Below are 25,612 nucleotides of genomic sequence, written 5' to 3' on the forward strand. Positions count from 1 at the left end.
TTTTACACAAACTCAAATAGTCACGTAGTAAAATTTAACTCCTACAACCACTGTGAGTATGTCTCAGTTTCCTGCATAAACTCAAATTCTCACAATAGCCTAAAGAGAGGTAGTTATTATCACCATTTTTGTGAATGAGGCTCAGAGAAGTGAAGGCCAAATTTAGGCAGGTGATAGGGCTTGTTCTTAAGCCCAGGTTGGTCTAGTTGCAAAGACTGGATGCTGGCGTCATGTTTATGTGGGCAAACACTGATGTTATTGAAACACTTATTTCTGTCCTTGACCTAGAGGTCAAATATTCTATAGAGAACATTGTGAATTTGAATGCAAGTTGTGTGTGCATGTCTGATTCAGTATGTGCCTTTTTCTGAGAAGAGCTATACTTTTCATTAGATTCTCAAAGGGGAGCAGTGATCCAGAGAAAGGCTAGAGAATATGAATAATTGCATAATGTAGACACTTCTTAGAATTAGAAAGATTTAGTAAATTGGCCACAGGCACAAAAGATCTATGTCTTATGTAATCCGCTTGCCTTGCGTAGACAAATCATTCAGAGTCCCTTTTTTTTTTTTTTACCTCTCCTAGTGAATATAAAGTTTGATGTTTCTCAATACCCAACTACCTCATTTTTTAAAAGGGAAAAATAAACATGACTTTTTTTGATTCATAAAATTAAGAACATTTTCAATGTGTAAGGGAAGGTGCGTTTATAAGTGATAAAACATCAGGCTCAGAATTCTATAAATTCATTTTTATTAAAATGCAGTTTCCCTCATGTTTTTCGTCTCCCCATCTCTCTTTGTTTCTCTTTCTTTTCTCCTTGAGTGGTTCAGTCCAAAAGTAATTAGAAGCAGCCAAGAAAGGGATGTGTCCACATCTAGAGGGTGGGGTGAGAGGGACCCAATCTATGTAAGGACAGCATCCATCCTAGGAGGTGGTGGCCCAGCACAGGGTGTTAAAAAACGTGCAGAGAAAACAGAGAGGTCTGTATGCGAGGACAGCCCCGGGATGTTATCAGTCTCACGTAGGAGGTCAGGGTGTTAGTGCGAGTGTGGTGAGTAGGATGCCCGTGTGAGAGGCAGTCTGGCCATGATGTTGGTGTTCAAGCTGGTAAATTCTTTGTGAAAGGTCACCTGGCCCAGAGTGTTGGCACCTTCATTGGGTGAGTAAGGAATCTTTATGTGGGGTCAAAGCCCAAGCAGGGCAATGAGGAAAGACATTATCCAAAAAGGCCCACTTAAGTAAACGGCAAAAAAAAAATTTTAAAAAGGGCCCACTTAATATTTTATCTAAAATAATATATACATGAACGTGATTACTTAATCCCTTTGGCACAATATTTTATTGATGAAATTTATAAAGCACATAACTCCTTTGCAAGTGTATAACTTTATATAAGACATTTCCAAAGGACATAAATAGATAACCTGCAGGAGAAAAAATGTAACTAATAAACTATAAAACAAAAACAAAACCCATTCAGCTTCGCTAGTGATCCACAAAAGGCAGATTAGAACAGTAAGATTGTTGCCTATCAGGTTGGCAAATTGCAAGGAAAAACACCTCATATCAGTGATGGCAAAAGTCAAAAGTGGCACTATTATATTCTATTGATGGGAATTTATTGATAGAAACTTTCTGAAGAAAAATTAGGCACTAGGGGGTCTAAAAATTCTTACAAATGTATATATCTTTTGACTGAACAGTTCTAGGAATTTATGTCAATTCAGTAATTGAGATTATATGCAAAGATGGTTCCATAATAACATTTGTTGATGTTTACTTTCTAATTGCAAAATCCTGTATTATTGTGTTGTTTAAGTAACTAATGCATATATTAAAAATGATGGCATGGAAATATACTTATTGATAGTAAAAGATGTTTATGACTAATTATAAAACAGAAAAAGTAGGTTACAAAGCAATTTTCATAATAGGAACCCATTTTTATTAAAAGTATCATTACCTAAATAACTGAATGTATGGAAAAAAGTCTGGAAAAGCAGACTCTGAAACGTTAATGGTGGTTATATCTGGGCTATGAGATGATGGTGATTTTTAAGTTTTCTCATTCTTTTTGTTTGTTTACCTGTATTTTTTTTTAATTATGCTGTAAGAATTTAGTACTTATGCAATTAAAACTTATTAAAGTTCCATTAACTTTACGTATCACACTCAATATAATTATTTCATAAGTTTTAGAGAATTACTGTCATTTTCTAGGTTTACATTTTCCCTTAGAGTGAATAAAATCCAATCTTATATTAGGCCTCCTGTTTACATTTTCTTGCTTAACTTGCGAAGCCTGAAACTTTTTTTGAGAAAAGCACATAACTTGTCTTAAGGCATTTCCATAAGTTGATTCAATCACGCCAGCCTGTCAGAAACACTTAAGGAGTTGTATTTGTTTATTGGCGCTACATGGTGTTCAAGAAAAGTAAAGTCAAAATAGAATGAAAAACCTAAATGCCCAAGTTAGACAAGCATGCCAATATGCCAACATAGAACAATTCCTGCAGTGGCCTGGGAATGCGAAGAAATTAAATGAATTCACAGTGGAGTGAAAAGTAGAGCAGAGATTCATGTTAGATTCACATTCTTCTTTCTAGGAAAGAAAAAAGAATGAAATTTCCTAAAGTCATAGTCAAAGATGAATCCTCAATAAAAACACATTTTTAAACTATTCCTTGTCCTTCAAATTTTACCCTCAAAATTTAAGTTTTGTTTATTTTGAGAGAGACAGAGACAGCGAGAGTGGGGAAGGGGCATAGAGAGGGGGAGAGAGAGAATCCTAAGACGGCTGCGAGCTGCCCGCACAGAGCCCGATGCAGGGCTCAAACTCACAAAACCATGAGATCATGACCTGAGATAAAAACAAGAGTCAGACACTTAACCGACCGAGCTACCCAGGTGCCCCTATGTCCCTCATGTTTTGAGGTTTTCTTAACTCCCCCAGGTCTGCCTTTATTTGTATTTCTAGACACACAGAGGTTCAACTTACGTTACGATTGTGGGTCTCTCTCACTTGATCGTGGGGTGTGGACAGGAGCTGGGCCCAAGACTGTGCTGTTGTGTTTGCAGCCCCACAAGGGTGCTGCTGGAGCAGAGGAAGCACTTAGCGAATGTGTTCAAATGAAAGGACTAAATGCATTAATAAACAAACTTAGAACATTTTAGCTGAAGAAACAGCAGAGCACCTCTCATCAACACTTCTACTAAAGCAACAGATCTGACTTGGGCTTAAAATTAAAAAAAAATCTGAGAAGGCAGCATGGCTTCAATTTTAGTGTATACACACACACACACACACACACACACACACACACACAATGTTTTCTGGAAAAGCTGCTTTGGGGAAAATGAAACTGAGCTTTACAGAGTTTTATAACACCAAACAGCTAAGTGAAAACCTTTCATACTATATTAAAATATTTCATGAATCAAACCCCAACTCCACTGCCAATGAGTTTAAGAGTCTGAACAGGGACAGAAAATAGATGCCTTTTTAATAATAATGTGATTGCTCGAAAGTCATGTTATCTTCCCTTGTGATCCTCACAATGTTTCCAAGTGCCATCTGGTTTCTGGGTCTCCATTATAGATTTCTGAAACTGTGGAAGGTGGCTGTCCCCCAGGGAAGAAACAGCAAAGAGAAACACAAACTGGCCAGCAGCTTCTAAGGCAGTATGTGTAAATTGCTGATTGCAATTCTTTTTTTTCCTCCCTTCCCTTCCTCCACTCCTCCACTCTTCCTCCCCTCTCCTTCCTTCTCTCCTTCCTTCCTTCCTTCCTTCCTTCCTTCCTTCCTTCCTTCCTGTCTTTCTTTCTTTCTCTCTTTCTTTCTTTTTTTTCTATTAACATAATTTATTGTCAAATTGGCTAACATACAGTGTGTGTAGTATGCTCTTGGTTTTGGGGATCGATTCCCATGGGTGGTTCATCCCTTACATACAACACCCTGTGCCCACCTCAACAAGTGCCCTCTTCAATGCCCATCATCCATTTCCCCCTCTTTCCCACCCCACCCCCCCATCAACCCTCAGTTTGTTCTCTGTATTTAAGAGTCTCTTATGGTTTGCTTCCCTCCCTCTCTGTTTGTAACTATTTTTTTCTCCTTCCCTCCCCCCATGGTCTTCTATTAAGTTTCTCAAGTTCCACATATGAGTGAAAACATATATCTTTTTCTGACTGACTTATTTCACTCAGCACAATACTTTCCAGTTCCATCCACATTGCTGCAAATGGCATGATTTCATTCTTTCTCATTGCCAAGTAGTATTCCATTGTATATATAAACCACAATTTCTTTATCCATTCATCAGTTGATGGACATTTAGCCTCTTTCCATCATTTGGCTATTGTTGAAAGTGCTGCTATAAACATTGGGGTACATGTGCCCCTATGAATCAGCACTCCTTTATCCCTTGGATAAATTACTAGTAGTGCTATTTCTGGGTCATAGAGAAGTTCTATTTTTAATTTTTTGATGAATCTGCACATGGTTTTCCAGAGCAGATGCACCAGTTTGCATTCCCACCAACAGTGCAAGACGGTTCCCATTTCTCCACATCCTTGCCAGCATCTGTTGTTGCCTGAGTTGTGCATTTTAGCCACTTTTAACGGTGTGAGGTGGTATCTCAATGTGGTTGTGATTTGTATTTCTCTGATGATGAGTGATGTTGAGCATTTTTTCATGTGTCGGCTGGCCATCTGGATGTCTTCTTTGGAAAAGTGTCTATTCATGTCTTCTGCCCATTTCTTCACTGGATTATTTGTTTTTTGGGTGTTGAGTTTGATAAGTTCTTTACAGATTTTGGATACTAATCCTTTATCTGATATGTCATTTGCAAATATCTTTTCCCATTCCGTCTGTTGCCTTTTAGTTTTGTTGATTGTTTCCTTTGCAGTGCAGAAGCTTTTTATCTTGATGAGTTTCCAATAGTTCATTTTTGCTTTGAATTCTCTTCCCTTTGGAAATTTGTTGAGCAAGAAATTGCTGTGGCTGAGGTCAAGGAAGTTGTTGTCTGCTTTCTCCTCCATGGGTTTGATGGTTTCCTGTCTCACATTTATGTCTTTCATCCATTTTGAGGTTATTATGTATGGTGTAAAAAAGTGGTATAGTTTCATTCTTCTGCATGTTGCTGTCCAGTTTTCCAGCACCATTTGCTAAAGAGACCCTCTCTTTCTTTCTAACACCAATTGGCAAACTTCTCTATCAACATTCCTGAGTCTTGTAATCACTTGATTTCTGCAGTGAATGCTCAGACCCTTACATTGACCTTTACTCCTACTCCATTTTGCCCAAGGAATTACTCAAATTCTAATAAGAATAAGATGACTTAGTGTTAAAAATATACCTGTTTCTACTTACTAGATTATAGACTCTTAGAAGGCAAGAGCCCTTCCCAGCATGGAGTAGGCACCCAGAAAATGCAGGCTGGCTGAATGAATGCATGAATGAAAGAATTATTTTCTTCAGTTAAGTATTATCGCTTTTTATATTGCTTCTACAAAACAAAATACTTCTCCAAAAGGTGAAAATAAGCAATGTTTCCACAGATACTCCTTCATGGAATATTGACCTCATTAGATATTAATATTTAAGTTAAAATAAACTATGAATATAGAAAACAACTTTAAACAAAGTCAAACACTTTTCTTAAACAAAGGGCACATCAGAGTATCTAATTACTAATACCCTAATAATCATGAATTTCTTTAAAAATTTTTTTAGATTTTAATTTTTTAATTTTGAGAGACAGAGCATGAGTGGGGGAAGTGCAGAAATAGAGTGAGACAAAGAATCTGAAGCAAGCTTCAGGCTCTGAACTGTCAGCACAGATCCCAACCTGAGGCTCGAACCTGTGAACCTTGAGATCATGACCTGAGCTGAAGTGGGCCTTTAACTGACAGAGCCACCCAGGTGCCCCATAATCATGAATTTCTAAGATGACTTATAGTATACAGTATTTCCAAAATCTATTTGACCATGGAACCTTTTTTGGTGGAACATTTGGCAAGATAGTGTTTGGGGAACTCATTTGAGAATTCTGCCTTAAATCATTACTGCCACAACAATGCACATTTATTCAGCATTTGGAATGTGACGACCGTTGTGGTAAGTGCTGTTACAGAGATAAATAAAAGAGCATCTGCCCTTGAGGTGCATAGGCATACATAGAACAGATAAATTGTAGTGTCAGATTGCAAGTGATTTAATAGAGGTGTGACCTGAGTGCCCAGGGAACAAATATGCAGGAAGTAGCTGACCCAAGAACAAGTTAGGACTCACCGTAAAGAGAAAGTAAGTTAATTTATTGGCTGCTTTTCTTATAGCAAGTGGTATCCAGGTATTTGGAAGGTGCCTGGGATGAGGAGGGTCTTTTCTTAAGAGCAACAAATGGAAAAAGCAAAGGTGAGGCATTTGATTACTTCTTGCATTTGCCTCCTGCCATTTCTGCCTTTCATGAATGTGTCACTACCACCCTCATTTAAGAGTGGAGGATGGCTTAATGGGGATCTCTGTACAGAGAATCAGGAGACCAAGGGCAGTGCCCCTTCTGTATTATTGCTTTTCCAACATTCATTGCTACCATTTCTGATAATGAAGCCTCAATTTTCTTTAGGAGCACCAGCTTCCTTTACAATCCATCCAAGCGGTTCAAGTGGGCTTATGCTACCTTTTGCCCAAAGGGTAGCACATAAGGTAAGCCTAGCTAATTAACATATTCTATTTACCCCCACACAGTGATTGATTCAGTATTATGATTCAAGTCAAACAAGGCTCAATGTTGGCTCAAATGTGATTAAACTCATATGAAGGAGAAGCTCTCTTTCCACTAGACTGGAAACTGATGGAATATAAATATGAAGTTTCCAGGGCAACTCTGTGGACACAGCCTGCTTGGGAATAAAGCCAACAGGGAGAAGAGTAGTGCTGAGAGATGAAGAGGAAAGGACATCTGGACATCAGTTTTGGGCATCTGGATCCATCTTTTTTTAAAACTACTTTTGAGTCTCATTTACATGATCAACTACACTTCCTTTTCTTTTAAGGCCATTTGACTTGAGTTTTTGCCTTTTGCCATAGGAAGAATGGAACAGAGTTGTATTATCTACCTGTGAATCTGTGGACCTGTTGGTATGTCCCAGTCTCTGAATAGGTAAAAGCCTCAGTTTCCCCATCTATAATGTACAATGATTGGTCTAGATAAGTAGATTTCATACTTTGGTGTAGAACATTCTTTTTCAAAAAGAATATTATAGGTCATATCAGTGTATACACAACCGTAAAGTAAAATGCTATGATTAAATCAGAATTATGGGTTTCCAGAAGTGTGCTCACATATCAATAGATAACAACATAAAATTATCCTGCAAGTGTATCCTCTAAGGTTTTTTTCTATCTTTAATATTCTATGATTTGATTCTATGAGGCTTTGTTAATAGCACATGAGTGTTTCAGAATGAAATTCCTGAAGTTTGAGGGCATGATTTAGCCAAGAAGGGGGTGGTAAGATGGCCACCAGTGCAAGGAAATTGTGGAGTTGGGGAAGTGTTGCAGAGTAAACTCAACTAGTGCACCAGTGGCAGCATCCAAGTATACACTCTTGGTTGTCGTTAGTGACTGCGCTTCGTTTATAAAAGGTATGATTGGCTGAGCAGGGAAATATGTGACATGTTCATTATTTTGTGTGTGGTTGATTGGCTCTACCAGGAGCTCTGATTGAAATGGTTGGGGAGAAGTTCTTTTACCTTGTGTGTGAGCAAGACCTTCATTTCTAAAATGGATTAAACCAATATGCTGAGTGATCCATTTATTCTTTTCACGTTGCATTTGGATTTCATTACCGCAGAAGTCAAAAGGCCATTTTCATTTTGGACTCTGGAAAGGTCATTTATTTCTCGTGTTTTTATTTCCCAGTTCTTAGTTTTGATGATGAGGAAGAAAAAAGAGAATGCTAGTGGTTTTTGATTAGTCTCACCATGAATTCATTATTTTCTGACTATGCCTGCCGGGCTTTAGACTCTAATTGTGTCTGTCAACATAGTAAAAGGCGTATTGGATTTAGTGAGACCACTGTAGACTCATATTGCCATTTCAGAAGAGGCAGCTTCAAATCTTTGGAAGGCTTTCTAAGCTTAAAGCACCGGAAGTCCTATGGTGGACTATTGGCACAATAAGTAAAATAGCTTCTCACTATAAAAAAGTAAGAAAGATAGAGAAAAATTTCCATGACTCGTTAGTTGCACGGATTAGCCTTAACCATGACTCTAAAAGGTGATAATAATGAAAATAGTGCTAGTTATAATAATGATCTTAATAACTCAGAGGCTTCATCTACCTAAGGCTATCATATTGACAAGTTTGATTTCACGTAGTAGAGTCTACATTGTATGCCAAGAAAATAAATGAAATTAATCTTTCTGGTACCTGGTAAATAAATAGCCTTTATTTGCTTAAATCCTATTTTCGTAATACCATACCTATTGCCATTGCAGAAAAGTACTTGATAAAAGCTTCCGGTTATTAACATTCAGAGTAGTGGTTTGCTCAAAAAACTTGCACTAAAGTCCTTAAGAATTCAAAAAACTTTTGGGGGAAAAATGTAATCAGAGTGGCTGCCGATGTGAAACCGATGGCCTCTGAAAATGCCTATTAGCAAACAAAAGGCATAAGTACAGTATATGTATCTTCTCCAAGTTTATTTTTGGAAGCAGAAAGATGAAACTAACTGAAAGGAGGCCACAAAGTAGCCTTCCTATTTTTACATATTGATTTTTTTTAAACCAGGAAGACCTGAAAACTATTTGTTGAAACTAAGAATATGCAATTAACTTATTCATTTTCATCTTTTAACCAGGTTCAAAAAATGTAGTCATTACTTCTGAAAAAAAAAGGTTTCTCTTCTTTCCACCTCTCTGTATAGAAGCACAAAAGACATGATGTTTTGTTTTTTTGTTTTTGCCTTTGAAAGCGACCTTTAATTTTTGCAGCTTTCAGTAACATTCTAAAGTCAATACTTATAGGAAACATAGAAATTTAAAATTGTTTCTACCGGGAAAATGGGTGGCATTTTGCATGTTTACTATAATAAAACAACATATATATATTTTCTCTTTTAAAACCTGACGTTTATTTATTTTTACTTTTATTGTTTTAATTTTAATGCCAGTATAGTTAACATACAGTGTTATATTACTTTCAGGTATACAATATAGTGATTCAACAATTCTTTTTTTTTACTGTTTATTTATTTTTTGAGAGGGAGAGAGAAAGTGGGAGAGGAGCAGAAAGAGAGGAAGACAGAGGATCCAAAGCAGGCTCTACACTGACAGCATAGAGCCTGATGCGGGGCTCAAATTCATGAACTGTGAGATCATGACCTGAGTCGAAACCAAGAGTCAGATGCTTAGCCAACTGAACCACCCAGGCACCCCTCATGATTCAACAATTCTGTACATTACTCAGTGCTCATTGTAAGTGTCCTCTTAATCCCCTTCACCTATTTCACCCATCCCCCACCCACTTCCTTCTAATATAACATTTATAAGTGTTGTGAAAAATAACTTTGTGAATAGCCAGTTTGCTCATGTTTATACCTTTTATACTTTATGAGATTTGCCAAGAGACATTACATTTTAGCCTACCAAGGTACACAAGTTGTTGGCTGAAAACACATAAAAAAGTAGGTCCTTTTTCAGTCTTATAGTGAACTGAAAATGGACTTATTGGGAAAACATGCTTGATATTTTATATATGATACATTCATACTGTCAGCAAATATTTAATATGGACGTTAAAAACCAGACACTTGTCTAGTGTCTAGGAATAAAGCAGTGAGCTAAAGAGACAAACATTCCTGTCCCCAAAAGAATGTACATTCTGGTAGAAGAGACAATAAGCAAACAAGTAAAATATGTAGTGTGTCAGAGGAAGATAACAGCTCAGGAGAAGGAAAGGAATAAAGAGGGTAAAAATGATAAGGGCACAGTGAAATTGAAACAGTAATAAAAAATCTCTCGAAAGACAAAACTCCAGGACCAGACACTTTCACAAGTGAATTCTACCAAAATTTTAAAGAAGAGTGAATACTACTTTAAAAAAAAAACTATTTCAAAAAATACAAGAGGATGAGAAACATCAAAATTCATTCCATGAGGCTTGTATCACCCTGATACCAAACCCAGATAAAGATACCACAAAAAAAGAGAAGCACAGGCAAATTTCTCTCATGAATATAGATGGAAAAATCCTCAACAAATATTAGCAAACCAAATCCAACAATACATTTAAAAAGTCATTCACCACGATCAAATGGGATTTTTTTCCTGGGTTGCAAGGGTGGTTCAATATTTGCAAAACAATCAACATGATATGTCATATCAATACGAGAAAGGATAAAAACCATATGATCATTTCAATAGATGCAGAAAAAGCATTTGGCAAACATCCATTCATGATAACAACCTTCTGCAAAGTAGGTCTAGAGGGAACATACCTCAACATAATAAAGGCTTTATGTGAAAAACCCACAGCCTACACTGAGAGCTTTCCCCCTAAGGTCGGGAACAAGAAAAGGGTGTCCACTGTCATCACCTTTATTCAACATAATACTGGAATTCCTAGACACAGCACTTGGACAACATAAAGAAATAAAAGGCATCCAAATTGGTGAAGAAGAAGGAAAACTCTCCCTACTTGCAAATGGCATAATACTATATAGAAAACCCTCAAGATTCCACCAAAAAACTGCTAGAACAGATAAATGAGTTCAGTACAGTTGCAGGATACGAAATCTTTGTACAGAAATCTGTTACGTTTCCTATACATTAATAATGTAGCAGCAGAAAGTGAAGTTAAGAAAACAATCTCATTTAAAATTGCACCCAAAACAATAAAACATCTAGGAATAAATTTAGCCAATGAGGTGAAAGACCTGTACTTTAAAAACTATAAAACACTGGCAAAAGATTCAAGACAATGCAAAGAAATAGAAAGACATTCTACGCTCATGGATTGGAAAAACAATATTGTTAAATATGTATACTACTAAAGCAACCTACAGATTTAATGCAATCCCGATCAAAATACCAATAGCATTTGTCACAGACTAGAACAAACACTCCTAAAATTTGTGTGGAACCAAAAAAGATCTAGACTAGCCAAAGCAATCCTGAGGAAGAGAAACAAAACTGGAGGCATCACAATTCCAGAGTTCACGTTATATTACACAGCATTAGTAATTAAAATAGTATGGTACTGGCATAAAAATAGACACTTAGATCAATGGAATAGAACAGAAAACCCAAAAATAAACCCACAGTTATATGGTCAATTAACCATCAATAAAAAGGGAATAAACATACAGTGGGAAAGACAGTCCCTTCAACAAATGATGTTGAGAAAACTGGACAGCAACATGCAAAAGAATGAAACTGGACCACTTTCTTCCACTGTACATAAAAATAAATTCGAAATGGGTTAAAGATCTAAATACGAGACCTGAAACCATAAAAATCTTCTAAGAAATCACAGGCAGTAATCTCTCTGACATTAGCTGTGGCAACATTTTTCTAGATATGTTTCCTGAGGCAAGGAAAATAAAAGCAAAAATAAACTATTGGGAGTACATAAAAATAAAAAGCTTTTGCACAGTTAAGGAAGCAATCAACAAAAACTAAAGAGCAACCTACAGAATGGGAGATGTTTTCAAATGACATATCTGATAAAGGTTAATATACAAAATATATAAGGTACTGCTACAACCTAATACCAAAAAGTCAAATAATACAATTAAAAAATGGGCAGAAGATATGAACAGGCATTTCTCTAAAGAAGACATACAGATAGATGGCCAATAGACACATGAGATGTTCAACATCACTGATTATCAGGGAAATACAAATCAAAACTACAATGAGCTATCACCTCATACTTGTCAAAATGACTAACATCAAAAACACAAAAAAGCACAGGTGCTAGTGAGGATGTGGAGAAAAAAGAACCCTCTTACACTGTTGATGGGAATGCAAACTGGTGCAGCCACTGTGGAAAACAGAGGTTCCTCAAAAATTTAAAAATAAAACTACTCTATCACCCAGTAATCACACCATTGGGTATTTACACCCCCAAACACAAAAACATTAAAAGGAATACATGCACCCCTATGTTCATTGCAATGTTGTTTACAACAGTCAAATTATAGAAGCAGTCCAAGTTTCCATCAATAGATGAATGGATAAAGAAGAAATGGTGTATTTATATACAATGACATATTATTCAACCATAAAAAGAATGACATCTTGCCATTTGCATGCATGGTGCCAGAGAGTGTAATGATAGATGAAATAAGTCAGAGAAAGACAAATACCATATGACTTCACTCATGTTGAATTTAAGAAACAAAACAAATTAGCAAAGAAAAAAAAAAAGAGAGAGAGAGAGTCAAACCAAGAGACAGACTCTTAACTATAGAGAACAAACTGATGCTTACCAGAGGGGAGGTGGGTGGGGGAGATGGGGGAAATGGGAAATACGAGTTAGTACACTTAACATGATTAAAAAAAGTAAATACGTAAAAAGAAAATAAATGATGAGGGCAAGGTAGGGGAATTCCCATATAAAACCAAGTGGTCTGAGAAAGCCTCACTGGTGAGAGACTGGGAAGGAAGAAAACCATTCAGATTTGTGTGTTTGCTTGATTAGTGTCTTATCTCTTCTACTCCACTGAAAGTGTGGGAGACAAAGAAGTAGAAATTATATAAAAGGTTATACCCCACTGTGCTGGGGGCTCAGATTTTCAGGTACGGACCCACTGAGCCTGTGCAGGCACGAATAAAGTTGCTTCATGGAAAGAAAAGCCTCAGTGTCACAACTCTCTGTGGGAACCTTGGCCCCATTATAAAATCCCCAAAGGGGCAGGGTTTTATCTGTTTTTATTTACTTCTATATTTCAAGGTCTGTAACAATGACTAAAATATGAGGGCTCAGAAACTTATATAATGGATGAATAAACCTTATATAATAGAGTGTAGAATATTCAGCTGTGAAAAATGGCATTAAGAGGTCATGCTAAAATAATCTACAGGGAGAGTTAATGCAATAAAAACCTAAATAGTTAAGGCATATTACAAAGCAAAGTGTTTGCAAGAATTTTCTGCAAATTAAAAGGAAGCCAAGGTCCGATATTCAAATATATGATTTGATACAACAAAAATTAATGAGACGTTTCCATGATAGAGTTTTCTAAACTGTGTTATATAGAGTACTTGGTGCAATGGGAGAGTGTGACATTTCATTAAAACAAGTTTTCTGTAATTAAAAATGTTTAGGAAATGCCAGTGTCACTGGTGCCAAAGTGCAAGCTCAGTGGTGGCAGGTCGTCTACCTTTGACATAACTGGATCCTCAAAACCTAGGATGGCGTCTGGCACAAACAGAGCAAACTCTTGATAAATATTTCATGAATGACTAATAGAAGAAGAGTAAATTCATTTTTTCACCGCAAAGCTTCTCAGGGACGTTAGGATGCATTGTGATTCTCCAAGAGGAGAAGGGCACGTTCAGGATTTGTATATTAGAATGCTTTCGTTTGCAACTGAAAGAAACCAAATCCTCTAGTTTAAGCAAAAGAGTCTTTTGCTCTATCGGTGAAAATCTCAGTACCAATTTTAGATTTAGGCGTGGTTGAATACAATGACTTGTGATGTCATCCAGACCCATTCTTTCCCACTCTTTGTCAATCTCTTTGTTATGGTATTTTGTTTGCAGATGTTTTCCACCTGATGGCCATTGATAAATCTTGATTTACTTCATCCACAATTATTCCAGCAGGAAAGAAAATGTCTCTCTCTCTCTCTCTCTCTAGCTTGTTAAAGAAAAAATCCTGAAATTAGCCTTGATTATCTAGGCTACGTGTGTACTTATCCTTAAATCATTCACAATGGCTACGACAATGTGTTGATTTGTTTGATCAGACCCAGGTCCTATGCTACCCCTGGAAATTGGGGATAAATTAATAGTTCAGATAAAAATAAGAGAGCTTTAATTAGAAAAGGGGAAAATCAATGCTGGTTGCAAAATATGATCATGTTTTAAATCAAAATATTATTGTGTCAGTATTGTGCTTTCTAAATTAAAATTTGATCATATCACTATTGCATTTCATTTTTTCTAGATAATTATTCATTTTTTGAATCTGAGCTTCTCAGAGCAGGTGCCCACAGAAAACTAGGATTCCACAATATGGAGTCAAATCTGATGTCTGTCCATGAAATACAAATTCCACAGTGAACATTGTCTTGAGGAGAACAGCCATCAGGACTCCCAGCAATGCTGAGGGCAATGGAGATCTGGGTGGTGTTATATAGTTGCTATTGTAATGAAGTGTCTAGTGTATGTATGTGTTTGGGTGTATGGACCTGTGTATGTGTCTGTACACATGTGGGTGGGAGTCTTGTTCTGCTCTATTACCATTCAGTTTCTAGATGAGGACCTCAGGCCAGGTAGACAAGAACAAAGAATCAGTAATGGTGATTGGTAGCTTCAGAAAGATTTTCCTTCCTTCCTTCCTTCCTTCCTTCCTTCCTTCCTTCCTTCCTTCCTCTCTTCTTTTTCTTTCTTTCTTTCTTTCTTTCTTTCTTTCTTTCTTTCTTTCTTTCTTTCTTTCTTTCTTTCTTTCTTTCTTTCTTTTCTTTCTTTCTTTCTTTTCCTTCCTCCCTTCCCCTTCCTTCCTTCCTTCCTCTCTTCTTTCTCTCTTTCTTTCTTTTCCTTCCTTCCTCTTTCTTTCTTTCTTTCTTTCTTTCTTTCTTTCTTTCTCTTCTTTCTTTCTTTCTCCTTCCTTCCTTCCTTCCTTCCTTCCTTCCCCTTCCTTCCTCTCTTCTTTCTTTCTTTCTTTCTTTCTTTCTTTCTTTCTTTTCCTTCCTTCCTTCCTACTTCCTTCTGTTATGCCCAGAATTCATGATCCCCAAAGACCACCAGGGAGCTGAGTCCGATTCAAAAGCAAAGAGCCTTTATTGGAGCTAGCTGGAGCTCAATCCCCTACCTGCACTAACGCAGCAGTGAGATGCCCGGGAGAGACAGCGAGTTTCAAAAGCACAAAGTTTTTATTGGGGTCTAGGGGCAGTTGGTGAGGTAATGGCTGTGGCCTCAGCCGATTGGCTGGAGAAGGGTCGTGGCCTCGGCCGATTGGCTGGGGAAGGGTCGGAGTCCTGTTACGCAGGTCACCAGGCGTGTTTTGATCCAGAAGTTTGAACGGGTGAGTGGGAGGTTACTCAAGGGGAGGAGGCGTGGTCAAGGTGGAGGACACAGAACAAGATGGAGTCGGCCGGCATAGGTCCGCCCTTTCCCTTCCTTCCTTCCTTCCTTCCTTCCTTCCTTCCTTCCTTCCTTCCTTTTTCTCTTTCTTTCTTTCTTTCTTTCTTCCTTCCTTTCCCTTCCTTCCTTCCTCTCTTCTTTCTCTCTTCTTTCTTTCTTTCTTTCTTTCTTTCTTTCTTTCTTTCTTTCTTTTCCTTCCTTCTTCCTTCCTTCCTTCCTTCCTTTTTCTTCCTTTTCTTTTCTTTCTTTCTTTCTTTCTTTCTTTCTTTCTTTCTTTCTCTTCCTTCCTTCCTCTCTTCTTTCTCTCTTTCTCTCTCTCTCTTCCTTTCTTTCTTTCTTTCTTTCTTTCTTTCATTCTTTCTTTTCCTTCCTTCCTCCCTTCCTTCCTCTTTCTTCCTTTCTTTCTTTCTTTCTTTCTTTCTTTCTTTCTTTCTTTCTTTTTTTCTTTCCTTTCTTTCCTTCCTTCCTTCCTTCCTTCCTTCCTTCCTTCGTTTCCCTTCCTTCGTTTCCCTTCCTTCGTTTCCCTTCCTTCCTTTCCCTTCCTTCCTTCCTCTCTTCTTTCTTTCTTCTTTCTTTCTTTCTTTCTTTCTTTCTTTCTTTCTTTCTTTCTTTTCTTTCCTTCCTTCCTCCTTCCTGCCTTTCTTTCTTTCTTTCTTTCTTTCTTTCTTTCTCTCTTTTCTTTCTTTCCTTCCTTCCTTCCTTCCTTCCTTCCTTCCTCCCTCCCTCCCTCCCTCCCTCCTTCTCTCTCTCTTTTTCTTTCTTCTGTTGAGAGATTGAGTATTAAATGAACTAATTACATGTCAAAGCCTTAATTAGTTACATGTCACAGCCTTAGAATAGTACCTACCACATAGCAAGTGCTTCTATATGTTAATTATGATGATAATGATGATTCATCTAATGCATTTAATTCTCCTGCATTTTTAATGCAGTGTCATCTAAAGCCTTTTTATTTTAAAATACCAGTTTCCAATGTAGTTCCAATGCTCTCTAAATACCTCTGTTTCATTGGTCTCAAACTGGTAGGAAACTTTCCTAAAGACCATATTGAAATAATGAACGCAACAAAGTACACAGGCAGCAATATGCTGCCAGTCCCTTTCTCCTTATATGCTTTCTTCTCTCTGCCTAGAATTACTTCCCTCCACATGTTTTCTTTGTTTTTGTTTTTTTGGTTTTTATTTTTCTTTTTTTCTGGGGCTTCTTGAAGTTTAGTTCAAATACCAACTCATTCTCTTTAGTTTTGGCCTCTGTAGTATCTCTAACATGACTGGACAACAGCTTTAACACTTTTGTAATCATTTGTTTATTTTGCCTGTGTTGCTTCTTACATTATGTAGGCACACACGTGATCATAATATGCATATGTATGCATTTTCAAAAATATGATTTCATATATACTTTAATATGATAAAATAGGATGCTTAATCAAATCCGATGTGTGTTCATGGAATATAAATTAAGTTAAAGATAATTAGAAGGGTAACGATCTATCAATAAAATTGCATCACCTAATGTGGAGCCTGAATTGAGACTTGATCCCATGACCCTGGGATCATGACCTGAGACGAAATCAGGAATCAGGTGCACAACTGACTGAGCCACCCAGGTGTTCCACGGAGAATAATTTTTGAACATTTTGTGCATTCAGTAGAGCCCACATGAGAATCATATGTAAGTAATAGGGCTAAGCCAAAGTAAAGGTTACTTTAAACATGAATTAAAGAAGAGAAATAAACAAGACTTTTAATGGATTAAGTTTACCCTCAAGTAAGTTAACTCCCTACCATAAACAATCATCTAAAACATTTGGAATTCTGTTGTCTTATTTGAAATTCAATAGGGTAAAATTCAAAATATCAGCATCTAATTAAAATATTAGACATGAGAGAGAGGAAAACATGAACCCCAAACAAGAAAAATAAGTCAACAAAAACTGTCCCAGAAAAGATAAATATAATATATTTAGCATATGAAGAATATAAAGTGCCTGTTATACATATCATAAACATGCCTAAGGATTTAAAGGAGAATATGAACATAATGAGAAGAGAAATTAAAGAGGTAAAAAAAAAAAAACAAATGGAACTTCCAGAGATTAAAAACTCATTATCTGAAAAACAAAAACGAAAGCAAAACCCAACTCATTATATAAAATTTAAAATTCACATGACCCAGTTAAGAGAAATCTAGGCATTCCTTAAGCCAGAACCAGTGAATTTGAATCTATGCATCAGAAAAAAAATCAAAACAAACAAAAGTCCAAACATGTCCTGACTGTATTTTTTTCAATATTTATTATTTCTAATGTGATTTTTATATTTTCATTTATTCTTTTTAATTAAAACATGTTTATTTATTTTGAGAGGGGGGAGGGGCAGAGAGAGTGAGAAAGAAAATCCCATGCTGTCAGCGGAGAGTCTGACATAAGGTTTGATCCCATGAATGATGAGATCATGACCTGAGCCGAAATCAAGAGTCGGACGCTTAACTGACTAAGCCACCCAGGTGCTCCCATGCTTTACACTTATTTGAGTCATAATTTTCATCTCCTATTTTTGTCTAATCATTTCTTTAATCACTAGATCTCTTGACTTGTTTACAAACAGTAATGTTAATTTTTTTAAAGTATAGAAGATTCATTCCAATCCTCCACTCTTTTCCCCATTTCCTTTTGTGATGCATTTTTAATGGGTATTTTCCCTAGTTTTTTAAAATTACTCAATGTGAGAAAGCATTTTTTCCTCCCCTGAATAATTCTATGTGGAACGACACAGGTAAGTGCTGTCTAAATATCAGAATTAGTGTGTGATCTTGGGCACTCTATCCTTAAGTCTGTTATGACACCTTCTTCGTAAGTTTTCCTGGGGGGTTAAAGTCAGTCTTGACTCTCAGCAGTTCAATGAGGCTCACAGTGAAGGACTTGGAGTAATAAGGTCTGAATTGTGGCCTGAGAATCACAGTATTTTCTTCACTTTTAGCAGGCCCTGCAGATGTCTGATATTAGATGATAAGCTAGAAATATCAGAGAATAATATTTATATGTGGCTGTCATTCACAATTTGAAACATTATATGAAAATTGAGAAATATAGTTGAATATTCAAGTGTTTCGGAATATTTCAGAAATTTGTAACATGAGGACAGGTATCTTGGTGCCTGATAAAAATAGTTTTCATTGTATTCTATCTTCCAGAATGTGTGATTTCAATATTCTGTTGTTTTTTTTTAAAGGATATATTGAAACTACATCTTTGTGAAAATATTCTTTATGTTAGGAACATAACCTTCACAAAGAAGATCTACAGAGAGACTAGAGATGAGAGATAGAGAGATAGAGAGAAAATATCACCTGGATTCTCAAAGCATTTACTCCTTGGTTCACTTCTTTTCTTATAGTTCACACAGAGTCTGGGCATTAGGTCAATTAAAGAATCCAACGTGTCATTAAAATTGATGATTGCCTTATAATAAATGTACTTCCATGCTTTTCTTTCTACCCATTTTCTTTTTGCCCCTTTCTTCTCCTTCTTCTTTAAACCAGTGGGAGTTGGTTGTTATTTTCAACCAGAATCCCAATTAATATGATATTCACACACCTTGAGGAAATATAAAATGAAGTAACTTGTTACTTTTGCAAAGAAAGAAACACACAACAATAAAATGAATTATGAAGTAGTTTTGAGAGTTTCATTTGAGAGCTTCTCTGATATGAACAGATTTGGGAAGAGGAGAGCAGAGAAATATAACCTAATTATTTTTTACAAGCACAGATTTATTCTGCTTATGTAAGTCAGAACCAGGCATTCAGTAGCATTCATGATTAAAATAAATTAGTTATTTAAAGTCATATCGAATCATTTGGCATGAATCCATTTGGTGATGTGTACCTTTTGCACTGGATTATAATACCATATCTACTCCTCAATCCCTGCCTTAAAGGACCAAAGTTATAGAAGTCCTTGGAAGACCATGTATGGAGACCTTCAACGACTCCTTTACATTGGAGTAGAGAGAAGATGTTTTTGTTTCTTTGGAGGTAAAGAATACTGTAGGTTGTATGCTGTTTTCCTGGGATGTCCAGGAGTCTATAAGATTTTCTCAGGGGCATTCACATACATTAGTAGGATTTTCTCAGGGGCACCTCTCTTAGTAACACTCATTTTATGTTAGAGCTAAGGCCTTCCCTTTAAGAATTTTTTCTGAGAGGGATGAGAGGGATTGGATATGAGATTTCTGTAACTTTTCACTGATTTGGACATCATAGTTCTTTGATTAGCCCCAGGATTGATCCCACAGTTATCACCTTTTTGAGTGGCTGATGAGAGAGTCTCCCCCTGTGTTCTCATGCTTCAGTCTTGTCTTGTGTATTTCAGTGAGTTCCTAAAAAGAATCTGTGGCTCTGTGGTGAGCTTTGATTACATGCTCCAGTCACTTTCTACCTGTTCCACTGTACATAAGATAACAAAAGAAATGGTCTCTTGAATTTTATTGACACAAATCTCTGGTGACATCTCATTAGTCACAAAAACAACCCTACCTGGAATACAATCACAATAATCTGACTTCCCTTTCAACTTTTCATTGGTAATATCAAGCCCATATGTTATATGTCCCATCAATTACCCAAAACTTCATACATTCTTTTGATCTTGCTGGCTCATCATCAGCCAATCACCTTCACCTGTCTTGTAATTTCACATGTTGGTTCCCTTCAATAAACTAGAACGTGCATCTAAAATACATGTTGATTATGTCACTTCAGGTTTATTCCCTTTCCCACCTGAGTAGTAGAACTTGAGATAGTGTTGAATTTTTATCTCTTCCCATTTTTCACAAAAGAATTTCCATCTTGCGCTTACCAGTTAAAATGTTTCCTTCTGGGCCACCTCTATTTCCATTACTTAACTTCTTATGTCAAGTAATATGGCTGCTGGTATTTTTCATCATTTAGTTAATCTTATTCTGTAACAACTCTGTTTTCTCCTATTTTATGGAGACACACATTTACTGCCTACATTAGTATTAGATAAGTTCCATATATTTGACAACAGCAACCATAACGGCAACAACAGAAAACAAAGCTCCTTCCACTTTTTAGGCCATAATACTTTTTCACTGTATGCAGTGGATATTTAATTGGTTATATATTTATAAGATTAAGTGTTATTTTAATATTGGAATAAGACCCTTATATTCCAATACCAATTCCAATTCCAGTTCCAATTCCAATTCCAATACCCTAGTATTCCAGTATTCTCAGATTCCAGTAGGGAGAGGCAGAATGCTGCCTGAAACAAAGGTTTTTTTCTGATTGTGCATATTATAGACAATACTAGTACACATGTAAAGGGTAAATTGATCTTTGTTAAATGCGTGAGTGAACATATCTTGAAAATCTGTTGAAATTAATACTTAATGTAATTGATTCACTAGCTCCTTAAAGAATATCCCAAACTGGTTTAGAAGAGCAAATGGCAATGTTGGATGTGTAGCTGTTTTCAAAATCTGTATTTTCAGTTTTGAACATTTGGTTTCTTATTCAGATATGTCGGAAATTAACTGAATTTGTTTTCCAGTTTTTCCTCTTAGCTTTTGGATGAGCTGACTTTATTGATGTTGTGCCAGCTTTCTTTGCCTACTTTCATTCTGCTGGAGGATATTATCAGATTGCAGGCCTGCCATCTATGGTGTTGGGTGTGTTGTGTATTGCACAGCTCCATGGGCACCATGTATCTGTAATCTCTGTAAGTGCCCGACTTGGAAGTGTGTAGTACCCAGCAGCATAGCTATGGGTGGTAATCCTGGCCAGAGACTCGATAATCAATGAATAATCTTAAGCCATGAAAATAGAGTGCTAGTCACTGATATCACTTAATGACTATTCGATGTTTTAGACTAGTGAAAATTTGCTTGGTTTGGGCTTTCTCTCCCCCTTTTTAACCAGCTTTGCTTTATGCTCATGAGATCAAATGGTTTTGATAGAGACAGACTGACACATAGAAAATTCATGCACCTTGGTTCCCTGGGAAACCAGGCTAAGAATAGTTTTCTTTGCACATCCTTGTTTCCTCTAATGAGGGCCAGTATAAGAATGTGAATGCCACCATGTGACCTATAAATCCCAGGAAGTCATTATTTTATGATACTTTTAATGCACATTTGCAGATACTCAAATTAGAAACCATTTCAGATATTTGCATGGATCTAATTATTTCTGGTGTTTTTCGTGTGTGTGTGTGGATTTGATTATTTTCACTTGTTGGATTAAAAAGAGAGCATATGTGAACAATGATGTATAGATTTTGGGCAGCAACCAGTGATAAAAAAAAGTTTCCCAGAATATGAGAACTCAAGGTTTTCTAATTAAAACCAGCTTTCAAAATGCATACGACTAAATTAATTGTTTCTAGAATGCTGGTAATCAAGTACTGGATTATTTATCATTCTCGGTGTTCACATTTATTGCATTATTAAGTTCCCTTCTTTGAACGCCTTTTTTTTTTTTTAACATTTATTTATTTATTTATTTATTTTGCAGATAACTTGATAAGCACTGCTTGGATATTGAACATTTATTCATATTGAGTAAGGAAAATTTTGGAAGCAAATTTTCCAAATGTAGTACATGACACAGTTTCCTTCACAAATTTTGGAGAATTGCATTGTGTTTACTAAAACTTTTATATATGTTATGAATCTCCTTTTGTTTTATTTTATTATTCTTAAATGCTTATTTAGTTTTGAGAGAGAGAGAGAGAAAGTGCAAGCAGGGGAAGGGAAGAGAGAAGGGGCAGAGGACATAAAGTGGGCTCTTCACTGACAGCAGAGAGCCAAACGTGGGCCTTGAACTCATGGACCCATGAGATCATGACCTGAGCTGAAGTCAGGCACTTAACCGACAGAGCCACCCAGGTGCCCCATGAATCTCATTTTAATATTTCTTTTTGTACGTTGCATTACTTAAAGAGGTCATATATTTGCAAAGTGTGTATCAACCACAGATATTTGTTGAGGCTTCTGTATTCATGGGCAGTGTGAAGAGGGGATTTGTGCCAGAAATGAACCTTTCAGGATTTTAGATGTTCCGTACCGTAAGCTAACTTAAATCACAGATAAAATGTATGTTTATTGTTAGAAACTAAGCATTCTCCTTCAGCAGAAGAAACATTATGGGAAACCTAAGGCATATTGTAATTAGCTATCCATAATGTAAACAACTTTCCACATAGTGATGGAAGCATTTATGTCTGGCTAAAACTACAACACTGAACAATTTGGCTTTATTTGTGTAAGTGTCCAATTGAACATATTACTCTCATTTTTGCCCTTGGTCTGTTAATGATCACTGTCTTGAAGTGGATGAAAATAACATGGAGAGGCAAATTTGGAAAGCCCCGTGATGTTCAACTATGAGAAGGTAAGAACAAAGTACAAATTGTCCCTAGGCCATTTGTTGTTGTGTGGCACAACGTAAAAGAATTTGGGCAAAGTTCTAAGACTACTAGAGCAAGATGCATAGATTACTGGATGGCATAAAACATTATGAGAGAGGACTTATGATATATAAAGACAATGATAGTTGCCTATGTCCGTATCTCCTACTATTTTATCCCAAAACAATAAAGAACAACAAGAATGAAAAAATAAAGTTACAGAAAACCATGTACTCAGCATAACTTAAATACAGAGAAAGGCCGTGTTTCAATATGATTGTAAGTAAAAAAAAAAAAAAAAAGTTACAGCTGGATAAAGTTAAAAGTATGAACCCAGGATTTTACATCCAAAGTTCCTGCAAATATCAGGTCTATAGAGAAACAATTTTAACACAAAAAAACTTGTACTCATGAGCCCTTCTTGAGGAATCTAGTAAAGGATGAGATATATCCGGCCAAAAGGGACTGCAAAAACAGGAACAAGTCCATTGGTGAGCATTTTAATATATATAAACAACCAAAGGTCTAAAACTAAAGGAAATATGGGAATGAGGGTGGAGACTGATATACAAATGTTTTATGTTTTAAAATACTTATGATAATAGGTGCCTGGGTGGCTCAGTCAGTTGAGCATCTGACTTTTGGTTTGGACTCAGGTCATGACCTCATGGGTTGTGAGTTCAAGCCCTATGTTCAAGCCCTCTGTACTGTCAGCACAGAGCCTGTTTGGGATTTCTCTCTTCCCCTCTCTCTGCCCCTCCCCTGCCTTGCTCTCTCTCTTTCTCTCTCTCTCAAAAAAAAAAAAAAAAAATTAAATAAAAATAAATAAATAAATAAATAAACCAAAAAAATTAAAAAAAATATTTGTGATGAAAATCAATCATATATTAGGTCACAGATATATTATTAGGAAGTTCCATAAGGTAGAAACATTATAAACACCACTCTTAGATCACAATGTGATAAAATCAGAAATTATTAACAAACACAAGACACAAAAAGCTCTCCTATTTGGAAATCTCAATTAAAGAACCATCAGTTGGATGAAAAATAAAAGCTGAAATTACAGAATTTTTTTATCTTTTTAATTTTTATTTATTTATTTTTTTAATGTTTATTCATTTTTGAGAGACAGAGAGAGAAAGAGCATGAGCGGGGAAGGGGCAGAGAGAGAGAGGAAGACACAGAATATGAAGCAGGCTCCAGACTCTGAGCTGTCAGCACAGAGCCCGATGCGGGGCTCGAACTCACGGACTGTGAGATCATGACCTGAGCTGAAGTCGGATGCTCAACCGACTGAGCCACCCAGGGACCCCCAGAATTTTTTTTAAAAAATGATGACGCCATTAGGTAATGGTATCTACCCTTCTACTCTACCCTCCAACAACTACTGCTCCAACTAACATAGAACTTGTCCACTTGGGTTTGGATTTTGCTGTTTTCATTTGCACAAAGGGATAGATAGACACACTCGGCATCACTTGGACCATGAGTCAACAAACTTGTTTTTGTAAAGGGCTGGATAGCGTACTTTAGGCTTTTGAATTCATATGATCTTTGAACTACTTATCTCTGCAGCTGTAGCTGGAAGGAGTCATAAGCAACATGTTAACTAAGTGTGCCTATGTTCCAATAAAACTTTATTTACAAAAACAGGCTGTGGGTCACACTTAATCTGTGGTCTATAGTTTGCTGACCCATGATTTGTACTGTTTATCTTCACCTCCACACAAACAATTCTTGCAAGGGAAGGTGGGGCATGGAAGTGAATCAAATCCTTCACCTTACAGACATTTCTCCAAAGAGGACATCCAGATGCCCAACAGACACTTGAAAAGACACTTGAAAAGACACTTGAAAAGACACTTGAAAAGCTCAGCATCACTTATCATCAGGGAAATGTAAATCAAAATTACAAGGAGATATCACCTCACACCTGTCATAGTGGCTACACGAGGATGTGACGAAAAAGGAACACTCGTGCATTGCTGGTGAGAATGCAAACTGTGCAGCCACTGTCAAAAACAGCATGGGGAGTCCTCAAAAAGTTAAAAAATAGGACTGCCTTATGATCTAGCAATCATACTCCTGGGTATTTACCCAAAGAATACAAAAACACTAATTCAAAGGGATACATGCAGCCCTATGCTTCTAGCAGCATTATTTACAATAGCCAAGATATGGAAGCAGCCGATGTGTCCATCGATTGATGGATGGATACAGAAGATCTGAGATTAAACATATATATATATATATATATATATATATATATATATATATATACACCAGCCATAAGAAAGAATGAAATCTTGCCATTTGCAATGACATGGATGAAAATAGAGAGTATAATGCTAAGCAAAATAAGTCAGAGAAAGACAAATACCACATGATTTTACTCATGTGCCATTTAAGAAACAAAACAAACAGGCAAAGGGAAAACAATCAGAGAGAGAGAGACAAATCAAGAAACAGACTCTTAATTATATAGAACAAACTGCTGGTGACCAGAGGGGAAGGCGGTGGGGATAGGTTGAAATGGGTGATGGGGATTAAGGAGGACACTTATGATGAGCACAGAATGATGTATGGAAGTGTTGAATCACTATATTGTATACCTGAAACTCAGGGAATACTGTAAGTTAACTAACTGGAATTAAAATAAAAACTTAAAAAAAAATCCTCCCATCTCTATAAACTCAAGCAGAAGACTTCATTCTGTTTGCACTTATCTCATTTGTGAGTTGGAAATTATAATAAGACTAATGATTATAAAAGCGACAGTCATCATGTAATCACAGTAATTTATGGACACTAGAGAATGGCTTCCTTATCTTCAGAAACCCTGCCCTAATCCACCAG

Source organism: Panthera pardus, unplaced genomic scaffold, assembly GCF_024362965.1.
Source record: "Panthera pardus isolate Hobbes unplaced genomic scaffold, ASM2436296v1 HiC_scaffold_22, whole genome shotgun sequence".
Lineage (NCBI taxonomy): Eukaryota > Metazoa > Chordata > Mammalia > Carnivora > Felidae > Panthera > Panthera pardus.